At 40.2% G+C, this 26351-nt stretch overlaps 1 long non-coding RNA gene across 1 annotated transcript; it reads left to right on the top strand.

Moving 5' to 3' along the window:
- Positions 1-25896, top strand: LOC141551920 (uncharacterized). Its single transcript, XR_012484998.1, has 3 exons — positions 1-49; positions 18587-19198; positions 25698-25896. It is a non-coding gene; the product is annotated as an uncharacterized LOC141551920 (long non-coding RNA).
- Positions 25897-26351: the final 455 nt, after the last annotated feature.

Below are 26351 nucleotides of genomic sequence, written 5' to 3'. Positions count from 1 at the left end.
GTTCCCTAGCCTGGGGTAGCTGAGCCAAGCTGATGGATAGCCAAGAGAGGTAAGGAGTTTGGTAGTGAACATTTGGGTCTTCAAGGAGTTAACAAGTCAGGGCATTATGTGAGTAGGTATAATAAAGGCTTTTAAGATTACACGTGGCTGTTCTTGAGTGTGCTACCGGTTATTAAACTATAGATTCAAGAAATCGTGGCCAGAGACCTTTGAAGGCCTCAGAGGAGGCGAGCCGGGTAGAGTTGACACTGCAAAGGTCTGTTGGGCCTAGGACAGACTGGTAATAGTAACTGCCAGGAGGGCATGTTACAACAAAGAAATAAAGTCACACAGTGGAAGAAACAGCCTTTGCTAGAGAAGAATGTTGGCTGTGAGCTCAAGAAAAGACTTCCTTAACCATAGCCTAATTTGTTCATTCTTCTCATGAATTTGTGTGTATTTGAGAGAGAGCATGCACCTAGCTTTTAGAGATACCAACTTTTCTAACTATCTCTTTAAAAAAAAAATTTCAATAGTATTTTATTTTTCCAAATACATATAAAGCTAGTTTTTAACACTCATTTTTGTAAAACTTTGTGTTCCATTTTTTTCTTCCTCCTTTTCCTCCTCCTTCCCCAAGACAGAAAGTAATCTGATATATGTTAAATATGTTCAATTCTTGTAAATATATTTCTATATTTGCCATGTTGTACAAATCAAACCAGGGGTGGGAGAATAGGAGGAAGAAAACAAAAAAAGGCAAAAATACTATGTTCCAATCAATATTCAATCTCCATAGTTCTCCCTTTGGATGCAGCTAGCATTTTCTATCCCAACTCTATTGGAATTGCCTTGAATCACTTCATTGTTGAAGAGAGTTAAGTCTGTAATAGTTGGTCATCACATAATCTTGTTGTGGTTTAAAGTGTTCTCCTGGTTGTGCTCACTTCACTCAGCATCAGTTCATGTCTCTCCAGGCCTTTCTGAAATCAGCATGCTCATTATTTCTTATAGAACAATAATATTCCATTATCTTTATAGACCATAACCATTGTCCAATTGATGGGCATTCTCTCTGTTTCCAGTTTCTTGCCACTACAAAAAGGGCTGCAACAAACATTTTTGCACATCTGGGTCCTTTTCCCTCTTTTACCATCAATTTGGGATAGAGGCCCAGTAGTGACAATCTTGGATCAAAGGGTATGCACAATTTTATAGCTCTTTGGGCATAATTCCAAATTCTAGTTATACCTCTTTAGTAAATATATTTTTCTCAAAGTTAATTTTCAGTCAGTCTGATCTTAATCTTAAAGCACACTGGAGGGAAGGAATGCGCTAAAACATCTTCAAGGGTTACTCCTAGAACTCTTGAGTAGTAGTCATCAGTTGCCCTTTAGGACCCAACCTGCCAATGAGAATGGGAATTAGAGAGAAAAGTCCTAGTGGAGTTCTCCAGATTAAAAAGCAGCATAATAAAATACTGTACCAAGATTGAGAATACATATGCAAAAACAAAACAGTCTTTCTTATCAACTCACATTCTTTTTTTTTTTTTTTTTTTTTTTTTTTTGGAGGCTGGGGTTAAGTGACTTGCCCAGGGTCACACAGCTAGGAAGTGTTAAGTGTCTGAGACCAGATTTGAACTCGGGTCCTCCTGAATTCAAGGCTGATGCTCTATCCACTGCGCCACCTAGCTGCCCCTCAACTCACATTCTAAAAGGAGGAAACAATACATATATGAGTGATGGCTAAGGGAAAGTAAAGTGAAGTCACCAGAATATTACATCTTTTTCATTAGTAATGCAAGTATTAATTTGGTCATTATTCTCAGAGTATGATACAAGTCACTTCATCCTATTTCCCTCAGTTTCCTCATCTATAAAATGAGCTGAAGAAGGAAATAGCACACTACTCCAATGTCTTTGCTAAGAAAACCCCAAATAAGGTCATGAAGGGTTGAAAGCAAATAGTACCTACCTGCCAAGATTGTTTTGTGAGTAAAACAAGTGAATATTTGTAAATTGTTTTGCAAACCTTAATGCATATATAAATGTTAGCTATTATCCTCAGAATCTGGGAGAAAGAGAAGACAGTTGGGAAGCTAGAATACCTGTTCAAGCAGGAGACAATGGTAGTTATGGGATATGGAATAGGGACCCATTCAAGAGGTATGATTGAGGTCCACAGTTCTCAAGCAGCCTGTTGGAAGAACAGATGTCTCAGTTTGCTGATGGAGAAAACAGGTCTGGGACCCCAGCAACACCTAGCAGGTCACCAGCCAAGCCAGAAATTAAATCCTGCTCTCTAGCTACCTGTCCTAGAATGAGCCAGACTGCTGGCAGGTTGATAGATTAATAATCTTTAGAATGGGAAGAAGGCCGGGTTAAAAATCAAGGGAACCAAGGTCCAGGTGGAGTAGGCATCTTTCTAATGGCTGATCCTTTTCTTCAAGCCCCCTTAACTAGGGGTGGCAAGCTGGCACTGTGGATAGAGCCTGGAAGACTTGGGTTCAAACCCAACCTCAGGCATTTTTTTTTTTTTTATTGATTTTATAATTATAACATTTTTTTTTTATTCATTTTTCCAAATTATCCCCTCCCTCCCTCCACTCCCTCCCCCCGATTATAACATTTTTTTTGACAGTACATATGCATAGATAATTTTTTACAACATTATCCCTTGTACTCCCTTCTGTTCCGAATTTTTCCCCTCCTTCCCTCCACCCCCTCCCCTAGATGGCAGGCATTCCCATACATATTAAATATGTTATAGTATATCCTAAGTACAGTATATATGTGCAGAACCGAATTTTGTTGTTTTTGTTGTTGCAAAGGAAGAATTGGATTCGAAAGGTAAAAATAATCTGGGGTGAAAAACAAAAAATGCTAACAGTTTACACTTATTTCCCAGTGTTCCTTTTCTGGATGTAGCTGATTCTGTCCATCATTGATCAATTGTAATTGGATTAGCTCTTCTCTATGTTGAAGATATCCACTTCCATCAGCATACATCCTCATACAGTATCATTGTTGAAGTATATAATGATCTCCTATTTCTGCTCGTTTCACTCAGCATCAGTTGTTGTAAGTCTCTCCAACCCTCTCTGTATTCCTCCTGTTGGTCATTTTTTACAAAACAATAATATTCCATAACATTCATATACCATAATTTACCCAACCATTCTCCAACTGATGGACATCCATTCATCTTCCAGTTTCTAGCCACTATGAAAAGAGCTGCCACAAACATTTTGGCACATACAGGTCCCTTTCCCTTCTCTAGTAGTTCCTTGGGATATAAACCCAGTAGTAGCACTGCTGGGTCAAAGGATATGCACAGTTTGATAACTTTTTGGGCATAATTCCAGATTGCTCTCCAGAATGGCTGGATTCTTTCACAACTCCACCAACGATGCATCAGTGTCCCAGTTTTCCCACAGCCCCTCCAACATTCATCATTATTAGTTCCTGTCATCTTAGCCAATCTGACAGGTGTGTAGTGGTATCTCAGAGTTGTCTTAATTTGCATTTCTCTGATCAGTAGTGATTTGGAACACTCTTTCATATGAGTGGAAATAGTTTCAATTTCATCATCTGAAAATTGTCTGTTCATAACCTTTGACCATTTATCAATTGGAGAATGGCTTGATTTCTTATAAATTTGAGTCAATTCTCTGTATATTTTGGAAATGAGGCCTTTATCAGAACCTTTAACTGTAAAAATGTTTTCCCAATTTGTTACTTCCCTTCTAATCTTGCTTGCATTAGTTTTGTTTGTACAAAAGCTTTTTAATTTGATATAATCAAAATTTTCTATTTTGTGATCAATAATGATCTCTAGTTCTCCTTTGGTCACAAATTCCTTCCTCAAGTCTGAGAGGTAGACTATCATCTGTTCCTCTAATCTATTTATGATCTCATTCTTTTTTTTTTTTTTTTTAATTAATTTATTTTTTTTTTTAATTTTTTATTTTATTTTATAATTATAACATTTTTTTGACAGTAAATATGCATGGGTAATTTTTTACAACATTATCCCTTGCACTTACTTCTATTCAGATTTTTTCCCTTCCTCCCCTAACCCCCTCCCCCAGATGGCAAGCAGTCTTATATATGTTAAATATATTACAGTATATTCTAGATACAATATATGTGTGTAGAACCGAATTTTTTGTTGCACAGGAAGAATTGGATTCAGAAGGTAAAAATAACAGTTTACATTCATTTCCCAGTGTTCCTTTTCTGGATGTAGCTGGTTCTGTCCATCATTAATGATCTCATTCTTTATGCCTAAATCTTTTTTTCTTTCTTTCTTTTTTTTTTTTTTTTTTTGCTGAGGCTGGGGTTAAGTGACTTGCCCAGGGTCACACAGCTAAGAAGTGTTAAGTGTCTGAGATCAGATTTGAACTTGGGTCCATCCTGAATTCAGGGCTGATGCTCTATCCACTGCGCCACCTAGCTGCCTCAGTCATGGACCCATTTTGATCTTATCTCAGTATGTGGTGTTAAATGTGGGTCCATGCCTAGTTTTTGCCACATTAATTTCCAGTTTTCCCAGCAGTTTTTGTCAAATAATGAATTATTATCCCAAAAGTTGGGATCTTTGGGTTTGTCAAACACTAGATTGCTATATTTATTCACTATCTTGCCCTGTGAACCTAACCTATGCCACTGATCAACTAGTCTATTTCTTAGTCAATAACAAATGGTTTTGGTGACTGCTCTTTATAATATAGTTCTAGATCAGGTACAGCCAGGCCACCTTCATTTGATTTTTTTTTTTTTTTTCATTACTTCCCTTGAAATTTTCGACCTTTTGTTGTTCCATATGAATTTTGTTATTTTTTCTAGGTTATTAAAATAGTTTTTTGGGAGTCTGATTGGCATAACACTAAATAAATAGGTTAGTTTAGGGAGTATTGTCATCTTTATTATATGCTCTCGGCCTATCCAAGAGCACTGAATGTCTTTCCAATTATTTAAATCTGACTTTACTTTTGTGGCAAGTGTTTCATAATTTTGCTCATATAATTCCTGACTTCCTTTTTGTAGATATATTCCCAAATATTTTATACTATCGACCGTTATTTTGAATGGAATTTCTCTTTGTATCTCTTGCTGTTGGATTGTGTTGGTGATATATAAAAATGCTGAGGATTTATGTGGATTTGTTTTGTATCCTGCAACTTTGCTAAAGTTCTGAATTATTTCTAGTAGCTTTTTAGCAGAGTCTTTGGGGTTCTCTAAGTATACCATCATGTCATCTGCAAAGAGTGATAGTTTGATTTCCTCATTACCTACTCTAATTCCTTGAATCTCTTTCTTTGCTCTTATCGCCGAGGCTAGCATTTCTAGTACAATACTCAGGCATTTTCCTAGCTATCTCTGTTTGACTCAGTTTCCTATAAAATGACAATAGAAATAGCACCTAACCCCTCACCCCCAGAAAGTAATTGTAAAGCACTTAGCACTGTGCCTGGCACATAGGAAACACAATATAAATGTTAAGCTATTATCCTCCTTGAGGTTTGCATATAAACCAGAAGACTGGGAGTCTGGGGCCTGGGGAGAGAAGATATAGCTACATCTTCTTGCTCTGTACAGCTTATCCCTCCCGGAATCTTACAAAAAGGCCAGCTCTGTGAGTTTGGAACACAAGCAGCTTCCAAATCACCTACCAGGCCTAGAATCCTGCTGAGGAAGAACTTCAATTGATAAGCTTCTTCCCTGCTCACCAATTATTTTTCAAACACAGCCCCTCTAAAAAGGAAAAGAAAAAGTCAAAGGAAAGGAGGAGAGGAAAAGAAGGATGTTTTTTAACTGGAATAAAAAATCAAGATGGGGTGGGAGCAAAGAGGAATCTATAAATAGAGAATCTCTTTCCTAAATTATCACAGGTCCCACTTGCATAACACTTTACAATTTACAAAGCACTTTTCTCCCAACAACAGCTGTAAGGAAGCTAGTCCAAGGTAATTCCCCCCATGCTTTCTGCCTTATATTATAGTGATCTGTAGACATGTCACATTTCTCCCATGTAGATTTTAAGCTTCTTGAAGATGGGGAAGGCTATTCAGGTTTTTATTGTTGTATTCCTCACACCTGGGACAAATAGATGTTACAGTAGATAAGAGTGAGGGGCTTGAAGTCAGAAAAACCTGATTTCAAATCTGCCTCAGACACTTAGTAAGATCCTGTCACTTCACCCTGTTTGCCCTCCTTTCCCCACCTGTAAAATGAGCTCGAGAAATAATGGCAAATCATTCCAGTATCTTTGCCAAGAAAACCCCAAAGGGGGTAACAAAGAACTCAACACAAATGAAACAACTGAACAACAAAAATTCCTCCCACCTAGAAAATGTTTTGCACATAGTGCTTAATGAGCATTGAAGAAATTCCATTTGTTCAATGGAATTGACTCTATAACTGTGACACCTTTATCAACATCCACAAAAAAGGGTACTTTGGTTATATAATCAAATGCCTTTCTGCTTTAGATTGATTTCATTTTGATATATGGGAGGATCATTCTCAGGGAATGTAAACACTGGAAATAAATGAACATAGAATGCCAGGGTTGAGAGACACCTTAAAAATCAAACCCTGGGACACTGATACATTGTTGGTGGAACTGTGAATATATCCAGCCATTCTGGAGAACGATTTTGGAACTATGCTCAAAAAGTTATCAAACTGTGCATACCCTTTGATCCAGCAGTGCTACTCCTGGGCTTATATCCCAAGGAAATACTAAAGAGGGGAAAGGGACCTGTTTGTGCCAAAATGTTTGTGGCAGCTCTTTTTGTAGTGGCTAGAAACTGGAAGTTGAATGGATGTCCATCAATTGGAGGATGGTTGGGTAAATTATGGTATATGAAGGTTATGGAATATTATTGTTCTGTAAGAAATGACCAGCAGGAGGAATACAGAGAGGCTTGGAGAGACTTACATCAACTGATGCTGAGTGAAATGAGCAAGAGATCATTATATACTTCAACAACAACACTGTATGAGGATGTATTCTGATGGACGTGGCCCTCTCCAACAATGAGATGAACCAAATCAGCTCTAATAGAGCAGTAATGAACTGAACCAGCTACACCCAGGGAAAGAACTCTGGGAGATGACTATGAACCGCTACATAGAATTCCCAATCCCTCTATTTTTATCCACCTGCATTTTTTATTTCCTTCACAGACTAATTGTACACTATTTCTTTTTTTTTTTCCCCCCTGAGTTTGGGGTTAGTGACTTGCCCAGGGTCTCACAGCTAGGAAGTGTTAAGTGTCTGAGACCAGATTTGAACTCGGGTCCTCCTGAATTCAAGGCTGGTGCTCTATCCAATGCGCCACCTAGCAGCCCCAATTGTACACTATTTCAAAGTCTGATTCTTTTTGTGCAGCAAAATAATTATTTGGACATGTATACATATGTTGTATTTAATTTATACTTTAACATATTTAACATGTATGGGTCAAGCTGCCATCTGGGGGAAGGGGTGGGGGGAAGGAGGGGAAAAGTTGGAACAGAAGGTTTTGCAATTATCAGTGCTAAAAAATTACCCATGCATATATCTTGTAAATAAAAAGCTATTAAAAAAAATAAAATCCTGGTTAGAGGTTGCTAGTTGGGGTTAGTGGAGTTTGTGACCTAGAATTAGGATGAACTGATTTTATTTCTAGCCTCAGACATTCATTCACTGTGTGTCCATAGGTAAGTCATTTAATCTACATCCGCCTTAATTTCCCCATCTATAAAACAGGGATAAAAATAGCTCCTTCCTCTTAGAACTGTTGGAAGCATCAAAAGAAATGATGCATGTGAAGCTCTTTGCAAACTTTAAAGTACTCTATTAATGTCCAGCTATTATCCTTATTTCCCAAAGGAATGGCTGAACCTGGCCCTTCCCCCTTCAAAATGGAGCTCCTTTGTATTTTTATCCTCAGCAATTAACACAGTATCTTTTACACTGGAAGCACTTTATAAATGTCTGTTGCCAGTTTCCCTCCTCTTCCACTTCTCAGCCAGCAATGGTCCCTAAGCTTTTTGTCCTTTCCCTCCTATCATTTTTCCCCCATAGGAGAAGCCCTATACCTGTGCCAGAAGCTGGCCATGCCTTCCCAACTGTTTCTGTTCCCAAAGCCACCTGATCTTCCTGGCTTCCTGTTCTCCAGCCATCCTCTGCACACTCATTATTTCCTTGAAACAGGAGCTGGGACAGTCAGTCACTCTTCAGCTAAACCTTGCCATGTTGACTTCCCCAGCCTGTAGTCTCCTTCTGGCTTTGGGAGGTGGGGGATGGGAGGGAGGGCTGATGGAAAAAATCACAGTGGCTTAGAACCATGCTGTTGGCACATCAGAACCACAGGCAATGGAGGGAGATGAGCACCTGGAAGCTTCAGGGTCTGGTCCTGTTTCTGCCACTTAATAAGGATGTAACTTTGGGCAAATCATAAGAATTAGAACTAGAGGAGACCTTGGAGTGCAAAATGTCAGAAGAGAGGGGATTTAGAAATTACTCAGTTCAATCTTTTTTATTTTTTAATTACAATTTTAAATATCTGAATTTAGCAAACATCAAATAAAGGTATTAATTTGTATAAGGCAGAGCAGAAAAAGAGAATCAAGTCTTCATAGTTTACAGGCAAGGAAACTGAGGCTCCAAAACATGAATGGACTTGCCTTCTGTGTCACACAATTAATAGCAAAACCTGAATTTAAATTCAAGTCTTTTGGCTCCCTAATCCAGTATTCTTTCCACAATGTCTCTCCATGAAGTCATGTCCTTTCTCTAAATCTTGGTTTCCTTATCTACAAGAAGAGGATAATAATAGCTGTCCTGCCATCTTAAAGGGATGTAGGGAGGTTAAGATGAGGTGATGAATATCTAAGGAAGAGAAGTCCTTCCCCACTTCAGTCTATCCAGAAAAAAAACCCCATAATATAATCTAACATATTCATGAGGTATTTAATGATTTAAAAAAAAATTAAGACACAATATCTTTTAATTTTTTTATTTCTATTATCAGATCCAATTTATCTCCCTTCTTTCACCATTCTCCTACCCATTGAGATATCCATTATACATAGTTAAATAGTTAAGCCCTGAAGAAGTAGTCAGAAAAGTTGTAGAGAAAACCCTGCAAGGGAAGGAGGAGGGAATTTCCCTCCCCTACATTGGCTCGGTAGCTTTGAAGTGCTTAACTACTTTATCATCAACTGGAGAGCAGAAACACCTACTAAAGAAGACATGGATAAAATAGTTGGGTGAGGGAAAAAGTAGAAAATAGATTCAAAGAGGGTAATACCCTTAAGAATTGGGCTTTGGAGAGGAATACACCCTGAAAATCCTATAAAGAGAAAAAGACTTTCTAAGTCTTGCAAAACTGGGAATTAGCTTTATTAGATATTTATTCTCTATATGTATTGTCATTAAGAGTGACCCAACCCCTCTTATAAATACTGTGCATATTTGTAGAAAAGCACGCTAGTGGTGTGGAATGTTTTATAAATATTGTTCTTGCTACCCCATTTGAGTAAATACTTTTGATAAGAACTAATTGAATTTACTGGCTTATTGTTATTGGCAAGTACACCAATGGGAGCTTATCAATCATAGTGTTAGGAATGTTTTCCCTAGAACATAAGATAGCAGCTGTCCTTTGGGGACCCAATCTACAAATGCAAGTTTGAATTGAAAGAGTTGTACAGAAGAGTTGCTATAAGGAAACTAATAAATGAATAGGGGAAAATAACAAAAACCATTTATCAGCACTTACTATGTGTCAAGACTTGTGCTAAGCATTGGGGTTACAAATACAAAAATAAATAATCCCTGCCTTTAAGGAATTCATTCTTTTTTTTTTTTTCCCTTTATTTACTCATTAGTATTTTTTTCTAATTACATGTAAAGGTGATTTTTTTTTTATTTTTTTTTTTTGCTGAGGCAATTAGGATTAAGTGACTTGCCCAGGGTCACACAGTCTGAGAATAGATTTGAACTCAGGTCTTCCTGACTTCAGGGCTGTTGTTCTATCCACTGTATCACCTAGTTGCCCTGAAAAGGTAATTTTCAATTTTTATCTTTGTAAGATTTTGAACTCCAAATTTTTCTCCCTTCTTTCCCTCCCTCTCTCTTCAAAACAGCAATCTGATGTGAGTTATCTGTGTACAATCATGTCAAACATATTTCCACATTAGTCATCTTGTGAAAGAAGAATCAGAGCAAAAGGAAAAAAATCATGAGAAAGAAAAGATAAGATGGAAAATGGCCACATGGTTACTCACTTTACTAAGCCATCTTTCACTTTTATTTTTATTTTTTTTCCACTTTATTTTTAATACACATTGCTTTATGAATCATGTTGGGAGAGAAAAATCAGACCAAAAAGGTGGTGGTGGGGGAACCATGAAAGAGAAAAAAAAACAGAAAAAAAAGAAGTGAACATGATATGTATTGATTTACATTCAATCTCCATAGTTTTTTCTGGATGCAAATAGCATTTTCTGTTCAAAGTCTATAGAGATTGCTTTGTATGACCTTCACTTTTAAAAGATTTCACTGAGGGGAAACTAGATAGCCCAGTAGATAGAGCAGTGGCCCTGGAGTCAGATGAATTTGAATTCAAATTTGATCTCAGCCACTTACTAGCTCTGTGACCCTGGAAAAACAGTATAATTCAAACATTTTCCATCATGAGTCCCTTGGAATTGTCCTGGATCATTGCATTACTGAGAAGAGCTAAGTCTATCAAAGTTGGTCATTGCCTAATGATGCTGTTACTGTGTACAATGTTCTCCTAGTTCTGCTGCACTTCACTTCACAGGTCAGATAAGTCTTTGCAGGTTTTTCTGAAATCTGCTTGCCCACATTTCTTAGAGCACAAGTGTTTCATTACATTCATATGCCACAATTTGTTCAGCCATTCCCCAAATGATAGAAATCCCCTCAATTTTCAATTCTTTGCCACCACATAAAGAACTTATATAGACATTTTTTTGTACACACGAGTCCTTTTTCCTTTTTTGTGATCTCACTGGGATTCAAACCTAGCGGTGGTACTGTTGGATCAAAAAGTGTGCATCATTTTATAGTCCTTTGGCATAATACCAAATTGCTCTCCATGATGGTTGGGTCAGTTCACAACTCCACCAACAATGTATTAATATGGAACACAAATTCAAATGAGAGAGAGACAACATGTTGGATGGAGCAGTTACCAGGGAGGGAGTTACTGCCTGAGAACAAAGATGGTGACTGAAGCAATAAGTTTATTGACATTCCTTCTCTGGAGGCAATGGTGATGTTGATTTGATTACAGTTCTCAGAGCAAAAGGTGAAAGAAGAGGGAAGGGTACATGCATGGGTGACAGTGTGGAGATGGCACTGCAGAGTATAGAGTTAAGTGACTTGGTCTCTGACGTGACAAGGTGGAAAATAGCCCAATGATTACTCGTTTTACTAAACTGTCCTCCATTTTAAAAAAGATTTCAATGAGGCAGTTAAGTGGTACAATAGATAGAGCAATGGCCTTGGAATCACTTAACTATGTCACCTCCAAAGTAATAATAACAAAAGATTAAACTGTGAAGTCTCTTTACCACCTATATATATGACCTTAGATGGGTTATTTCTCCTTGTCCAGCCAGTTTCTTCATTTATACAATTTGGGCAGTGGTGTACGATGTTTAATTGGCTCTCAAAAAAAAAAAAAAAAAAAAAAAAAAGTGTGACACATTCAAGTTTAATCAGCATTATCGACATTGTCTCCATCTATTAAGTCTAGAGAATGGCCAGAATTATAAGTCAAGCCCTGATTGGTCTAGCTGCCAGTTTCTGAGGCATGTCTATGCACACTGAAAATTTATGAGAGTTAGCAGGATGAACTGCCTTCTACCCACCCCAGATTGGGGAGATTAAGGCTACAGGGTCTCTTCCAGCTTTAGCATCCTAGGAAATAATAAGTCATTATTCTTTCCCCATATGCTATCTTTTTTTTTTTTTTTCCTTGTGTCTGTAGCCAAAGCATATTAGAACTGGACAGACCCATCTATGTTAATCCCTTCATCTTATCTCAGGGGAAACTGAGTCTCAGGAGACCTGACTTGCCTGGGAGGTAGCAAAGTCAATTGCTGGCAGAGAGGTCATTTGACAGATGGGAAAACTAAGGTTCAAAAAGAGGTATTTTCACAGGTTTCAGAGGTAGAGGGGGCCTTAGAAATCATGTAGTTCCATCTTATGTTCCGGGTGAGAAAACTAAGGGAAGGGCCAAGGTCCCAGACCACAGGACAAACATCCTCCACGGTGAGCCAGTGTCTGCAAAGAGAGTCGGGGGCTGCCCGAAGTGTGAGACTCAGCAGAGCTCATTCTGCATTCTGGGGTCTGTCCAGTGGGGCCCAGAGCCGAGCACAAAGATCGCCATTGAGCAGGAAAGCAGCAGGGCCTTGGATGCTGTTCAAACCTGCCATCCAGCAGGCCTGGAGGTGAGTAACTAAGGACCTGCTGGCTCCTGGGGACCAGCCGCTTGCCACGTGGCCTCTCTTTGGGAGAGCAAGACGCTCTGAGAGGCCCAGTCCCTGACTCTTGGCACAGCCTGGCGAGGAAACGGTCTCTATCGTTGGCAGAGCTGGCGGAGAGAAATGGGCCCTTTGAAAGCTGATTCAACAGCCTTCCGGGAGCACACTTAACTGAGCATGCCCTTCAGCTTTGTGGGCTTACTCGGGGAGGGGCTGGGTCAGGGAGCTTCCAGTCTTCTCTGATCCCTGCCCACCTACAAGTGCTGTCTGTGGTCCAAGACAGACCCTCCAGAGAGGGAGCAAGGAGGAGACAGACAGACAGACTGAGACAGAGAAAGGAGAGCAGAGAGAGAAAAGGGGTAAGGAGGGTGGATGGGAGAGAGACAGAGACAGACAAACAGAAACACACATAGAGAGACAGACAGAAACACACACACAGAGACAGACAGACAATGACAGAGAAAAGGAGAGCACAGAGAGAAAAGGGGTGAGGAGGGTGTGGGAGAGAGACAGACAGACAGACAGTGACAGAGAGAAGGAAAGAGAAGAGGGAGAAAAGGGGTGAGGAGGGTGTGGGAGAAAGACAGACAGACAGACAGAGACAGACAGAGACAGAGATAGAAACACACAGAGAGAGACAGACGGAGACAGAGAGAAGGAAAGAGAGGAGAGGGAGAAAAGAGGTGAGGAAGATGGGTGGGAGAGAGACAGATGCAAGCAGACAGAGTCAGAGACAGAGAGACAGAAACAGATCGCCTTGAAATTTGGGTTACTTTAGTTCTAGACTCAGCTCTAACCATGAACCTCAGTTTCTTCATCCTTAAAATGGGGTATTACATATGATGAGACATGTCTCTCCTTTCCTATACTTTTGTTTGTTTTTCTTGGTTTTTCAAGGGGTCTGCTATGAGAGTTCAGAGGAGTTTATCTAGAAATTACAGTGCCACAAAAAAATCAAGATGAATCAATTCATCTTTTTTATTTTTTGAAAATTAATAGTATTGACACCATTCTCATTCTAGAGTTTGATTATTTTGTGTTAAATGACTTTTCCCCTCTCACCCCAACCTTTCCCTTCCTAAAAAGATTATATTCTCTTTGAAGATAGGCAGCCTAATATAGAGAAGAACTTAGGCCCAGGAATCAGGTATCTTGGGTTGGAAGCCTGATTCTTCCCCAGACTTGATGTATAACCTTGAAAAGTCCACTTCCCTTTTTTGGCTTCAGTTTTCTTATCTTTCAAATGAGAAATTTGTACTTGTTATTTATTATATTTCTGATAGTCCATGAATTTAGACTTGGGATTTTTATCTTTATTTCTGAGCTGAAATAGAGCTTAAAATCTATTAGTACTCCTCCACCCATTTTAAAAGATGACTCACAACTTTCACTTGAATTAAAAGGTCTTTTAGACTAAGATAATCCTTTCAACTGAGGCTTCCTCCAAACACGAAAGGGCCAATTACATTTCTGGGACCTCTTCCTTATTGGACCAATTTGCATAATAGCCAGATGGAACCTGGGAAACTTCACTGTGTAGTAGACTACAAGAGTGACCTCTAGTTCACTCTTATAAGCACTTAGGTTCATAGACTTCAAAACAGTTTTGTTTACAAAGCAATGTTTTTAGAAAGTGCTTGTACCCAAGCCTCTAGGGGATCAGTTGGTACCCTTCCTCCTAATACCTCTGAGATCTGAAAGCTTCTATTATCCTTAACTGCTTTTGTTGATAATCCATGGATAGGGAAAGGCCAGGATTTACTTATTCCTTTCACTGAGAGAGCACTTTTTGCTCTTACCTTTTCAGATCTCCTGCTCTTTCCTTGGGACTGGTTGCTCCCAGAGACTAGTTCTTTCAAGCATTTGGTCAATAAACTATCTGGTGTGTTAGCTGACAGCATTATAATTCTTTAACTAAGAGAGATAGTAGGTACACTGGGAAAAATAATGTCTTTGAAGTCAGAGACCTGAGTTAGACTTCGTGCTCTGCCATTTAACTTAGGTGACTTTGGGTAACTTTCGGCCCAAATCTTTTCATTTCTAAATGTGGAGGTGGGACTAGATTATCTTCAAGATCCTTTCTATATTCCCTAGATTGCTTCAGGGGCCAAAATTCCACCCAGGCTTACAACTTCAGAATTATCCTTCCCTCTGCATAGGCCTGGAGTTAGTAAATCCTGAATTCAAATCTGATGTTAGACACTTTCGAGCTGTAAGATCCCCAGAAAGTAATTTATCTCTGTTTGTCTCAATTTCCTCAACAATAAAGTAGGTATTATAATAATAGCACCTCCTTGGAGGTGTATTTATAAGGCTCAAAAGAGATAACATCTATAAAGCACTTAGCCCAATGCCTGATACAAGGTAGGTACTTAATAAATAGATTTTTCTTTCCCTCTTTTTCTTCCTCCTTCCCTTCTCTCTTCAATGGGTTACTGAATGTTGACAGTTCTACCTCCCTAATGTGCCCATGCCCTTCAGTCCACTTCTGGGGTCACCAGCCTAATACAAATGTGTCTCACATCTTCTCCTGATTATTATATCAGCTTCTTAATCGGAATTTTGGCTTTTGGTTCCCTTTCCAACTGACAAAAGAATATTCCCAAAGCACAAGTATATCCTCTAACACCTCTTTTTTGAATGACTGTGACTTCTAAGTAGATTTTCTGCATAGAACTTCTTCCCTTTACAATCCAGTTTCTGCATATCTAGGTGGTTAGGTGGTACAGTTAGGTGGTATCAGTTCTGTAGCTAGGAGGACCTGAGTCCAAATCCAGCCTTAAATACTAGCTGTGTGACCCTGGTCAAGTCACTTAACTCCAATTGCCTTACACCCCCTCCCCGTGAAAAAAAAGACTATTTTTTATGTAGCTTTATGATAATAGTTGATATTCCTAGCTCACAAATCCTATCATTGTATTCTTCTGCTCAAGAAGCTTCTCCCCCATTATCTTTAGAATAAAATACACTCCTGTTTGCACTTAAGCCTTGGCAAATTGTTGCTACTGTATTTCTCTAGGCTGATTATGCCTTGTATGTTCTATCCAAATGGGCCTATTTGCTGTTCCCTCTACACCACATTACCTCTCCTGCTTATTTGTTGCTAGTACAGTGCTTGGTACATAGAAGGCCCCTACTAAATGATTATTAATTGATTGTCACTTTCACACTCAGGAAAGTTCTGAGCCTGCCTATTGCTACTAGTATAAATAAATTACCAGCTCCTCTGCTTATCATCAAACTAAATCTAACTTTCATTTCCAGGCTTATTTCACATGATTCCCTTTGATCAAGAGCCTGATGCTTCCAGAACTTGGTATCCTTCCATCTCTCACCTCTGTGAATTTGCCTGGGACTCCCCCTTCACTTCAGTTTCTCAGAGTTCTAGCTTTATTGAAGAATTGGCTCATCAGCCACTTCCCAAGGGAAGTCTTTCACAATGCCCCATTCTCTGCTCAATCTATTTTGTATGTATTTTGTTTACATGTGGCATGTCACCAATAGAAGGAGAACATGGACCGTTACTCATCCCATCCTACCCGTACCATCATCCAGCTCACATCTTTCTGTCCTGAGGGTCCGGGTGATCCAGTGGAAGGTCTGAGTCCAGATAGGATCTCAGGTGCTTATTAGCTGTAAGAGCCTGGGCAAGTCATTTAATCTCTACCTCAACTGCCTCCTTCTTTGCTCAACTATGAAATGAGGATCATAATAGCACCTCCCTCCCAGGTTGTTGTGAGGATCAAATGAACTAACATTTGTAAAATGCCATAAAAATGCTATTTTCATATGTCAACAGAGTTCCTGTGATCTAAGAGTGCCATAAATATCTAAAATGAAAATGAGTTTATAATGGCATGGGCTATGGAATTTGCCTTTGGGACCCGGGCTTCCCTTTCTTGATATTAATTCATTAACTGGAATATATTCCTTCTTCTCTACCTTTCAGGCTCTTCTTTCTTCAAGGCTCAGATGAGATGTTACTTCCTCCATGAAGTCTCTCTTGATGCGCTCATCTTCCCCACTTTCCCAAGGAATTAATGCTCATTTCCTCCTCAAATAACTTTCTATTTATCTGATTACCTGGAATATCCTCCAGTAGAGCATACGTTCTTTCATGGGCAAGGCCAGCTTCTTTCATGTCTTTATCTCTCTCTCTCTCTTTTTTAACTTAGATTTTTAATTTGTTTATTTTTAATATACATTGGCTTATGAATCATGTTGGGAGAGAAAAATCAAACAAAAGGGAAAAATCATGGGAGAGAAAAAAGAAGTAAACATAGCATGTGTTAATTTATATTCAATCTCCATAGTTCTTTTTCTGGATGCAGATGGTGTTTTCTGTCCAAATTGGGATTGCATTAAATCACTAAACTGCTGAGAAGGATCAAGTCTTTCATAGTTACTCATTGCACTTTCTTGCTGCTATTGTGTACAATGTACTCCTGGTTCTGCTTGTTTTGCTCTGCATCAGTTCACGTAAATCTTTCCAGGTTTTTGTAAAATCAGCTCGTTCAACATTTTTTATATAGAACAATAATTTTCCATCATCTTCATATACCATAACTTATTCAACCATTCCCTAATTAATGGCCATCTACTCATTTTCTAATTCTTTGCTACCACAAAATGAGCAGCTAAAAACATTTTTTGCACATGTGGGTCCTTTTCCCTTCTTTATGACTTCTTTGGGATACAGACCCAGTAATGGCACTGCTGGATCAAAAATATGTACAATTTGAAAGCTCTTGGGACACTGTTCCAGACTGCTCTGCAGAATGGTTGGATCATTCACAATTCCACCAACAATGTATCAGTGCCCTATTTTTCCCTCATCCCCTCCAACATTTGTCATGATCTTTTCCTGACATCTTAGCCAAGTGTCTTTATATCTCTGATGTATAATATATAGTAGACATATGATAAATGTCTGTTAAGTTTGTCTCCCACAGACATCACCAAACATGGGATTATGTACAAAAAAAAGTTTATTTTGAATGAATGAATATATGAATGAATGAATATCAATCTGTGATTTTATAAACATCAGTATGGTTTGAGGAGGTAGGGAAAGGAAAAAGAACACAGAGAGGCTGGCACAGAAGCAGGAGGTAGGTCCAGCTTAGTTTGCCCTGTGTGGTTGTGCAATTTGCATCCGTCTATTCTTTTTTCCAAGCGGGCTCCACGTAAAGCCTCTGTCTGTCAGGATTGTTTGTGAATGGATTGACCTGTCCCACACTAGCAGTACAAATAAATGCTGACAGGATAGCTGGATCTCGAAGGATTTTCCTGCCTATTAGCACAAATCATGGTCATCTCCTAATCCCCTTTTGAGGCCTCTCTGTGGTCTGGGGCATTAGAAAAAAACTAAGGGGCTTGCTCACTCAGAACCATCCTGACATGCAGACACAACATTTATTTATTTATCTAATTTTTTTGTTTTTTTTTTTTATGATATTGTTTTTGATTTTCAAAATATATGCAAAGATAGTTTTTAACATTCATCCTTGCAGAACCTTGAGACACAACATTTATTAAGTATCTACAACACACCAGACGTTGAACTAAATCCCTTACAAATATTATCTCATTTGATCCTTACAACAACTCTCGGAAGAAGCTACTCTTACAATTGAGGAAACTGAGGCAAATGGAGTTAAGTGATCTCTCAGGATAAGACAACTAATAAATGTCTGAGGCTGGATTTGAATACAGGTTTTCCTGACACTTCATCTACTGTGTGACTGAGCTGCTAGGAGAGAAGGGTTACTCTGGGGCTGGAGCCAGAGGTTTAGTCTGAGGCAGTACAAGTGGTGGGGCTCAGTTTGGGATGAGGGCTCTCCAGGGCTAAGACTAGATGAGAGGTTCTTAGTCTTATTGGTGACAGATCCCTTGGCAGTGTATTATCCACTGAGATAATATTTGTAAAGTGTTCAGCACAGGGTCTGGCGCAGGGTAAGCACGATATAAATGTCAGTAATGTCAGGGTTGTTTTTGTGGAGCCTTTTCAGAATCATATTTTTAAATAATTGAATTCTACATTTTAGTTAGCAGTAAATAAAAATGAAAATCTAATTTCTTCCTCCATCCAGGTCCACGATCCTTTGAGGACTGAGAGTCCTAGGTCTAGAGCCCAGCATGGGGCTAGGGTCCCAGTGGGACAAGATCAGAGCTTAGAATGAGGAAGAGCAGCATCCCTCACCCGGACGTTCTTCTCATTGACCTGCCAAGCAATCAATCAACAGACATCTAGTAAACACTTGTTATGTGTCGAGCACGGGGCCAAACTGTGGGATTCAAAGAAAAGTGAAAATTGCCCGTCCTCTAAGGGCTTACGTGCTGATAAGAGAGACAGCCCATGAGCAAACAAACACACATGAGGTTCGCCTAGATGGACGGAAGGAAACCTCAGAGGGCAGACAGCATGGGGGTGTAGGGGACCAGGAAAGCCCATTTGTACAAGGTGGGATCTGAACTGCCTATGGAAGGCAGGGACGGGGCTTAGCTCAGGGCCTGATATATAATGGGGGCTTAAGAAATGTCTCTGGTCTTCCTGCCTGACTGAAGTGAGGAAGGGGTATATACTGTGCATTTCTGGTACGGGGGAGACCCAGGACAAGGCAAAGGGATGGACGATGGACCGTCAGAAAGCTGGCTATCACTATTTGTGTCTTTTCTCATCCTGCAGGGACAGAAGCATCGAGGTAAGAGAAGTGCCAACTGAGTAATATTAGATCCTATCAATCAACCAGCAGACATTTATTGTATATGTACACATGTAAGCATGTATATATACATGTGTAAATATGTAGGTAGGCAGGTACACATGTGTGTGACCCCACATTTATTAAATACTATCATTCCCATTTTACAGATGGAAAAAAAAAAACAACAAAAAAAACAAGACCCAGAGAGTATACTTGCCCAGGCAGGATCACACAGGCAGGGAGCTGGAATTTGAATCTAGGTTGCCCAGATCTCTCCATTACATCACTAGGAACATGATGACTCTCCATTTCTGGGGAAATAATATATAACTGACTCTTTGCTCCCCCTCCTTTTTTTTTTTTTTCTTAGTCAGTTTGATTTAAATGCAGAATTTTTTCACTAGGTTGTTACCTAGAAGAAGATGGAAAGAAGCTTCACAGGATTTTGAGTTCTAAGGAATCCTGGAGACCTTTAATCTAGGCTCCTCGCTGAGAGAAAAGGAAATTGAGACCTGAGAAATTAATTACTTCCTTTGGGAGCCACGGATGGTAAATAGGAGAGCTGGGATTCCCACTTGGACCTTTGGCCTCCCAATGAGGGGTCCTCCCCTCTGCCCACTGCCAGGGAGGCAGGGAGGACGAGGCCATTGCAGACCCCTCTCAGGGAATAGAAACCCCTCTGTTTGCCATTTAAGGCCCTTCACAGCCCAGCCGCTTCCCATCTCTCCAGGCTCTCTACAATCTGTCTATACCGGCCTGCTCTCTCTGCCTCCCACATAGACCCAGCTCCAAAGTGACTTTCTGTAGGTTTTCCCTGGTCTCCTCCTCCCCAATGACTTCCACTGGAGGCTGCCTTCCTTCCACCCTGCTCTATTTTGTAGATGACCAGTTAATGATATGGAGGTCAGCTCCTTGAGAGGGCAGAGACCATACTTTTCCCTTTGTTTAAATAATCAGTGTCTGGCCCTTTGTAACTCCTTCAGAAAAAATGCTGGTTGTCCGAGTTGGGCCCCACAACCTCCATTTGTCATGTCGAGCCCCAAGCAGCGGGTGGCTGGCAGCTTAGGGATCTCAGAGGCCATTCCCTGGGCTGTTGGGCCCAGCAGTACCAAGCCAGCCTGCTTCTCCAGGCACTGCTGGGAAGTACAAATCGGGCCAGGGAGAGTGGAGTCTATTTAGAAAGCCCAATGGCAGAGAGAAGGGAGGAAAAGTTTCTTGTGGGGCTGTAGAATAATCAGTGTCCAAGCTGGATTCTGTTCCTCCCTTGGTAGGAAAAACAAACTCCTTTTCTTCTATTTTCCCCTTTTAATTATTTAAATTAAAATGTACAATTTCCTAATCCTTCAAGGCCTTCAATTTTGCTATTTACTGACTCTGTTCCAACCTCTTCTTTTTGTGTTAAGTAGGAACTGAAGAAAGGTAGTTAGGTGATGCAGTGGATAGTGTCTCCTCTGGACAGGAAGTCCTGAGTTCAATTCAGGCCTCAGATACTTACCAGCTCTGTGAGTCTGGGCAAGTTATTTCTCTCAGTCTGCCTCAGTTTCCTCATTTGTAAAATTTATCATAGCACCCACCTCCCAAGGTCATTATGAGGATCAGATGATATAGCATGTTAAAGCACATTACCAACCTTATCATATCCTTTTTAATTTTTGTTGGGATTATAACAGAGTACGGTTCATGGAGATATTCCTGTGTCAGGGATCCAGAGACCTGTGTTCTAGAGCCGGTTCTATGACTACTTCCTCTCAAGTGAGCCTTCCGAAGGCTACCAGAAACTCAGACATTTCAAGACAAATTCCAAATCTTGAAAGGCTTCCTTCCCCCCCTACACACCCTGATATGTAGAATTTTTCTTTTTTGAACCAATGTGGTTAAGTAGCTTCCCAGGGTCACACAGCTAGTAAGTGTTTGAGTCTAGATTTGAACTCAGGTTCTCTGACTCCAAAACTTCTTTGATATATCTACTTCACCACCTAGCTCTCCCTCTGATGTGTTTAAGTTAATTTTTAAAAAAATTTGGTATCTGTTGTATTTACTTCACCACATTTCCTAATATATCCCTCCTCTCCCATCTAGAGACATCCCTTTGAGCAAAGAATAAAAAGAAAAAACAACAATTCAGCAAAATGAACCCAAATAATTCATTTACTTTGCCCAAGCCAAGGAGAAGCATTTGTTCAAATCAAAAGTCATTAATTAAACAACATAGCAAATCGTAATAAGATACCATTGTTGTTATTCAGTCATGTCCAACGCTTTGTGATCCCATGAGCCTTAGAACACCAGATTTTTCTAACATCCACTGTTTCTCAGCATCTGTCCAACTTCATGTTCATTGTTTCCAGGACACTGTTTATCTTCTGTTATCTCTTTCATCTTTTACCTTCCATCTTTCCCAGGGTCTTTTCCAGTGAATCCCATCTTCTCATTATGTGGTCAATGTAGTTAAGCTTCAGCTTCAGTATTTGACCTTCCAGGGAATAGGGTGAATTAATTTCTTTAAGTATTGACTGATTTGATTTTCTTGCTGTCCAAGGGACTCTCAGAAATCTTCTCAAGCATCACAATTCAAAAGCATTAATTTTGCCTTCATAGTCCAAATCTCACACTCATACATTACTTCCTGGAAAAGCCACGCCTTTAATCGTACAGACCTTTGTTGGCAAGGTTTTTAGAATGCAATCCAGATTTGCCATATTTTTCCTTCCAAGCATCAAACATCTTTTAATTTCATGGCTGCCATCATTGGCTGCATTGATCTTCAAGCCTGAGAATATAAAATCGGTCACCGCTTCCATTTCTTCTCCCTCTATTTGTCAAGATATGTCAGGACCAATTGCTATGATCTAAGTTTTGTTTTTTTAATGTTAAACTTCAAGTCACTTTTTACACTTTTCTCTTTTGCTCTCATCAGAGGCTTTTTAATTCTTCTTCACTTTCTATTATCTGAGTGGTATTATCTATATTTCTGAAGTTGTTAATATATCTCCCAGCAACCTTAATTCTGGCTTTTGATTTGTCCAGCCTGGCATGATATACTCTGCATTTAAATTAAATAAATTAGCTAATAATATATAGCCTTTTCATACCCCTTTTCCAATCTTAAACTATCCAGTTGTTCCATGTTTAGTTTTAACTGTTACTTCATGACTTTCATACAAATTCCTTAGGAGACAAGTAAGATGACCTGGTACTCCCATCTCTGTTGTATATTGTGTTGTGATCCATATAGTCAAAGGCTTTAGAGTAGTCAATGAAACAGAAACAGATGTCTTTTTGGAACTCCCTTGCCTTCTCCATAATCCAGATATTGTTGGCAATTTGGTCACCAGTTCCTCTGCCTCTTTGAAATCTAGTGGCCACTCCTGGTAATTCTCGTTTCACAAATTGCTGAAGCCTCTTAAAGAATCAACCTTGCCGGCATGTGAGATGTGCACAGTTGTTTGGTAGTTTGAACATTCTCTGGTATTGTCCTTCTTTAAAATCAAGATGTAAAATGATCTTGTCCAATTCAGGGGCCACTGTTGAGTTTTCCAAATTTGCTGGCATAGTAAGTGCAGCACTTTAACAGTAACATCTTTTAGGTTTTTAAAAAGCTCAGCTATAATTCCATCATTTCCACTAATATAAAGTTAAATGTTTGCAATGTTTTCTAACATTTGACCTCATTCTCCAGGATGTCTGGCTCTAGATTAATAATCACACCATTGTGATTCTTGATGATGTTAAAATCTTTCTTGTATAATTCCTCTGCATAGTCTTGTCACTTCTTAATCTCTTCTATTAAGCCCATTTCATTTTTGTCACATTTTATCATGAAACATTCCTTTGAGATCTCTAATTTTCCTGGAGAAAGATCTCTTGTCTTTCGCATTCTAGGTTTTCTGCTATTTCTTTGCAATACTTACTTAAGAAGACTTTCTTATCTCTCTTTGCTGTTCTCTGGAATTCTGCATTCACTTGGATAGATCTTTCCCTTTTTCTCTTTTTCCCTTTCCTTCTTTCCTCAGCTATTTGTGAAGTCTCATATATACCTAGGGATATACTTTCCAAAATCACATCATCATTGAGGAAAATATGTACATACTGAAAGAATACGCACACACACGTGTATTCACTGGTTTTATATAAATACATATATCTTCGGTGATTATGACTAGGTGAAAACACATGGCCTGGGTGTAAGGGCACAGACTGGAAATATATATATATAATTCTCTTGCTCTCTGTTAGGTATTGTTGTACATGGCATCATATTGCCCACTGGAGATGGAACATCCTTCATTTGCTACCATCTGCTGCATATACATCCTTTTGGGTCACCCTCTCTTTTCTGCTTCCATAAGCTGAGGTACAAAAGCTAGTAAGGCTCTCCTTTCCAGGCAACAATAAAGATCTTTGACACCATAGAGTTTAGGGCCATGTCAGAGGCAGCCAGACATATAAACCAGCAGGAGCCTTTGAATTTTGAACTTGTTTCTTTAACTGGAAGTCCCTAGAGCTACCTCTTATCTGACTTAGGGCTGGAGAATCCCTTTGGACTCTTGTCACATCCCCGATTGCCATTCTTCATCCTCTGAGAACCTTCACTGAAACCTCATGCTCCAGGCATGTATGTTAACCTGGGACAAAGAATAAGAGTTGGGGGCTCTGGGGTTTCACCTTAGATCTTTGTTTTGCATTTCTGCCTGCTGCATTTCAGCAGCAAAATCAAAGCCACTTCTCCTTTCTGGGTCTTAGTTTCCTCCTTTGTAAAATGAGGGCCAGGAAACTTCCGCTTCTTGCTGTGCCCACCTGAGCTACAGCTTCAGAGAAGGGAGATCTTCCAATGACCTTTGATGTTCTGCTGCTTGGGTTCTCTGAGGAAAAGCTTCCTTCTGGGCCAGGACAAAGCAACTGCCACTTTCTGCTTCCATCCTGATCTACCAACTGGGATGGGGAAAAGTTCCAGTGCAAAAAAGACCCATCTTCCCTCCAACCTCAGCCCTTGCATCTCCTGCTGCCCCTTGAGGGAAGGGAAAGAGGAAGATGTCCATCTCCTGCTTTGCATGTTTGGCTTCCATTTCTTGCTGCAGTTTCCTGCCTAATAGTCAGCCTTGGGAAGGAAGTAGAAGGAAGCCTCTCATCTGCCTATCTGCCTTCCATCTTGTCCCCAGCAGCTTTCGCCAACCTCTTCTGCAAAGGGGAGGGATGCCTTCCAGTGGGTGATGAGCGTTCTCACACGTGGTCATGTCCCAGTGATTCTGAACCCCTCTAGGTCATCGCCCAAATGCCATCCTCCACCCCCCACTATCAATTCCTTATTCTTATCCCTTTCAACCCCCAAATCCTCACCGAAAGCCTGCCCAGCCCTTCCACAGACATGAACTTCCCTTCATCCTAAAATCTTTTCTTCTCCCACTCCTTCCATCTTTTAGCAACCACTGAAACCTGGCTCCTCTCTGATGACATAACCTCCCAGGTCACTCTTTCTAGTACTGACTTTCTAGTGCTCCCCATGACTCACTGGTTGAAGCAGGAAAATTGTGATACTTCTTTGGATTGTAATTTATATATTGTGATAACTCCATTGTTATGTCCAGCTTCTCTCTCTGCTTCCACCACTCAGTGGTTCTGGTGATTTATATCTGCCAACAATCAAAATGCTGATAGCTATTGTCTGTCTGCAGACCTCCACCCTTTCTTTCATCAATTAGTTTGGTAACTGGATCACAATTTTTCTCTCCTCCTCGGCTCCTGCTCTCATAGGAGGAGACTTTCATTATTGTGGTTTTTCATAAAGACCGTGACATCACAGGATGATGTCTTGACTTGCTTGAGAATGGGATTTAAGTGAGGAACATGCACAAAGTCATCATCTCACTTTCTCTTCCGGAGTCTCAGGACAAAAATCAGAATGATTGGTGATGGCCTTGGATACCATGGATGACCGTGGCATCTTCACTGCCCAAGCAAGCACTTGGTCTCTGCTTCAGTTGTCTTACTGGCTTTTGGAACAAATTGTTCTCGTCCACCCATTCTATCAGGGGAAGTCTTCATATCTCCCTAACTCATCCCTGGGTTTGAGGCTTATGGGTTAGTTTAGCCCATCTGCCCAGATGATCTTTATTTTTTTATTTTTTGCTGAGGCAATTGGGATTAAATGACTTGCCCAGGAAGTGTTAAGTGTCTGGGACGAGATCTGAACTCAGGTCCTCCTGACTTCAGGGCTGGTGCTCTACACACAGCACTACCTAACTACCTTAGATGGTTTTCACCAGGATGTGGTCACTACCCATGCTACGGCTGCTTGGAGCCCCTGGTGAGAGTTGAGTGCCAGGGGGACACCAAAGGTGGATGAATAGCTTTGGAGAGGGGCCCCCCCCAAGGGTGCTAGTCCTCCCTGAACCCCCCACATAGCCCAACGTACAGTGAGGAATACCCAAGATCATACTCAATAAGTAATCGTATAATCTGCTTAAAGTCTCTCAGCTACAAATCCTATGTCTTATAGATTCACATAGAGGAACAGGCAGGAAATCAATTTACTAGAGCTGGGCTTGATGGAAGGGAGTCGTGGAAGATATTGCTGGGAAGAAAAATGGAAGCGAGTGTGAGGAGGGTCTCAGATGGCTGACCAGAAAGCTTGGACAGTACTCTACGGGCAGCTGGGGAAGGTTCTTAAGAGGGGCAACCCGTGATGAAAGCAGTGTTTTATGGCAGTTAATCCAGGCTGTTTGGTTTTATTTATGGGAGGTCACCAGCCTCTGTTTCCCGATGATTCCACGTATCTTAGCTAGGTGCCACTCTTCTCAAAATCATCCTCATTTTTCAAAGTCAGGAAACAAAAAGTCCCCACCCCCGAGGAGAACTGGAGCCCAGCCAGTGCCAGGGGGAGGGTGGTGCACAAAGAACATCAAATCTTGGGAGAATTAAATAGAACTGAGAGGCGAGAGCCAGGAATGAAAGCTCATCTGAATCTGCATTTAGGAATCCGCCCCCAGACTTTTTATGCACAAAGCTCATAATTCTCCATAAGAGCCTTAGCAACGGCTGTCATTTCCATAGTGGAGATGGCTCCCTGCCTTGGGGACCCCCAGTCTTTCTCCCAGAGGGGTAGCTTCGGATGCTGTCCCTCCCCCAGGAGGCCCTTTGTTTCCAAGGTAGC

Source organism: Sminthopsis crassicaudata, chromosome 1 (genome assembly GCF_048593235.1).
Source record: "Sminthopsis crassicaudata isolate SCR6 chromosome 1, ASM4859323v1, whole genome shotgun sequence".
In the NCBI taxonomy this organism is placed as follows: domain Eukaryota; kingdom Metazoa; phylum Chordata; class Mammalia; order Dasyuromorphia; family Dasyuridae; genus Sminthopsis; species Sminthopsis crassicaudata.
This window is presented reverse-complemented; position numbering and strand designations above follow the sequence as displayed.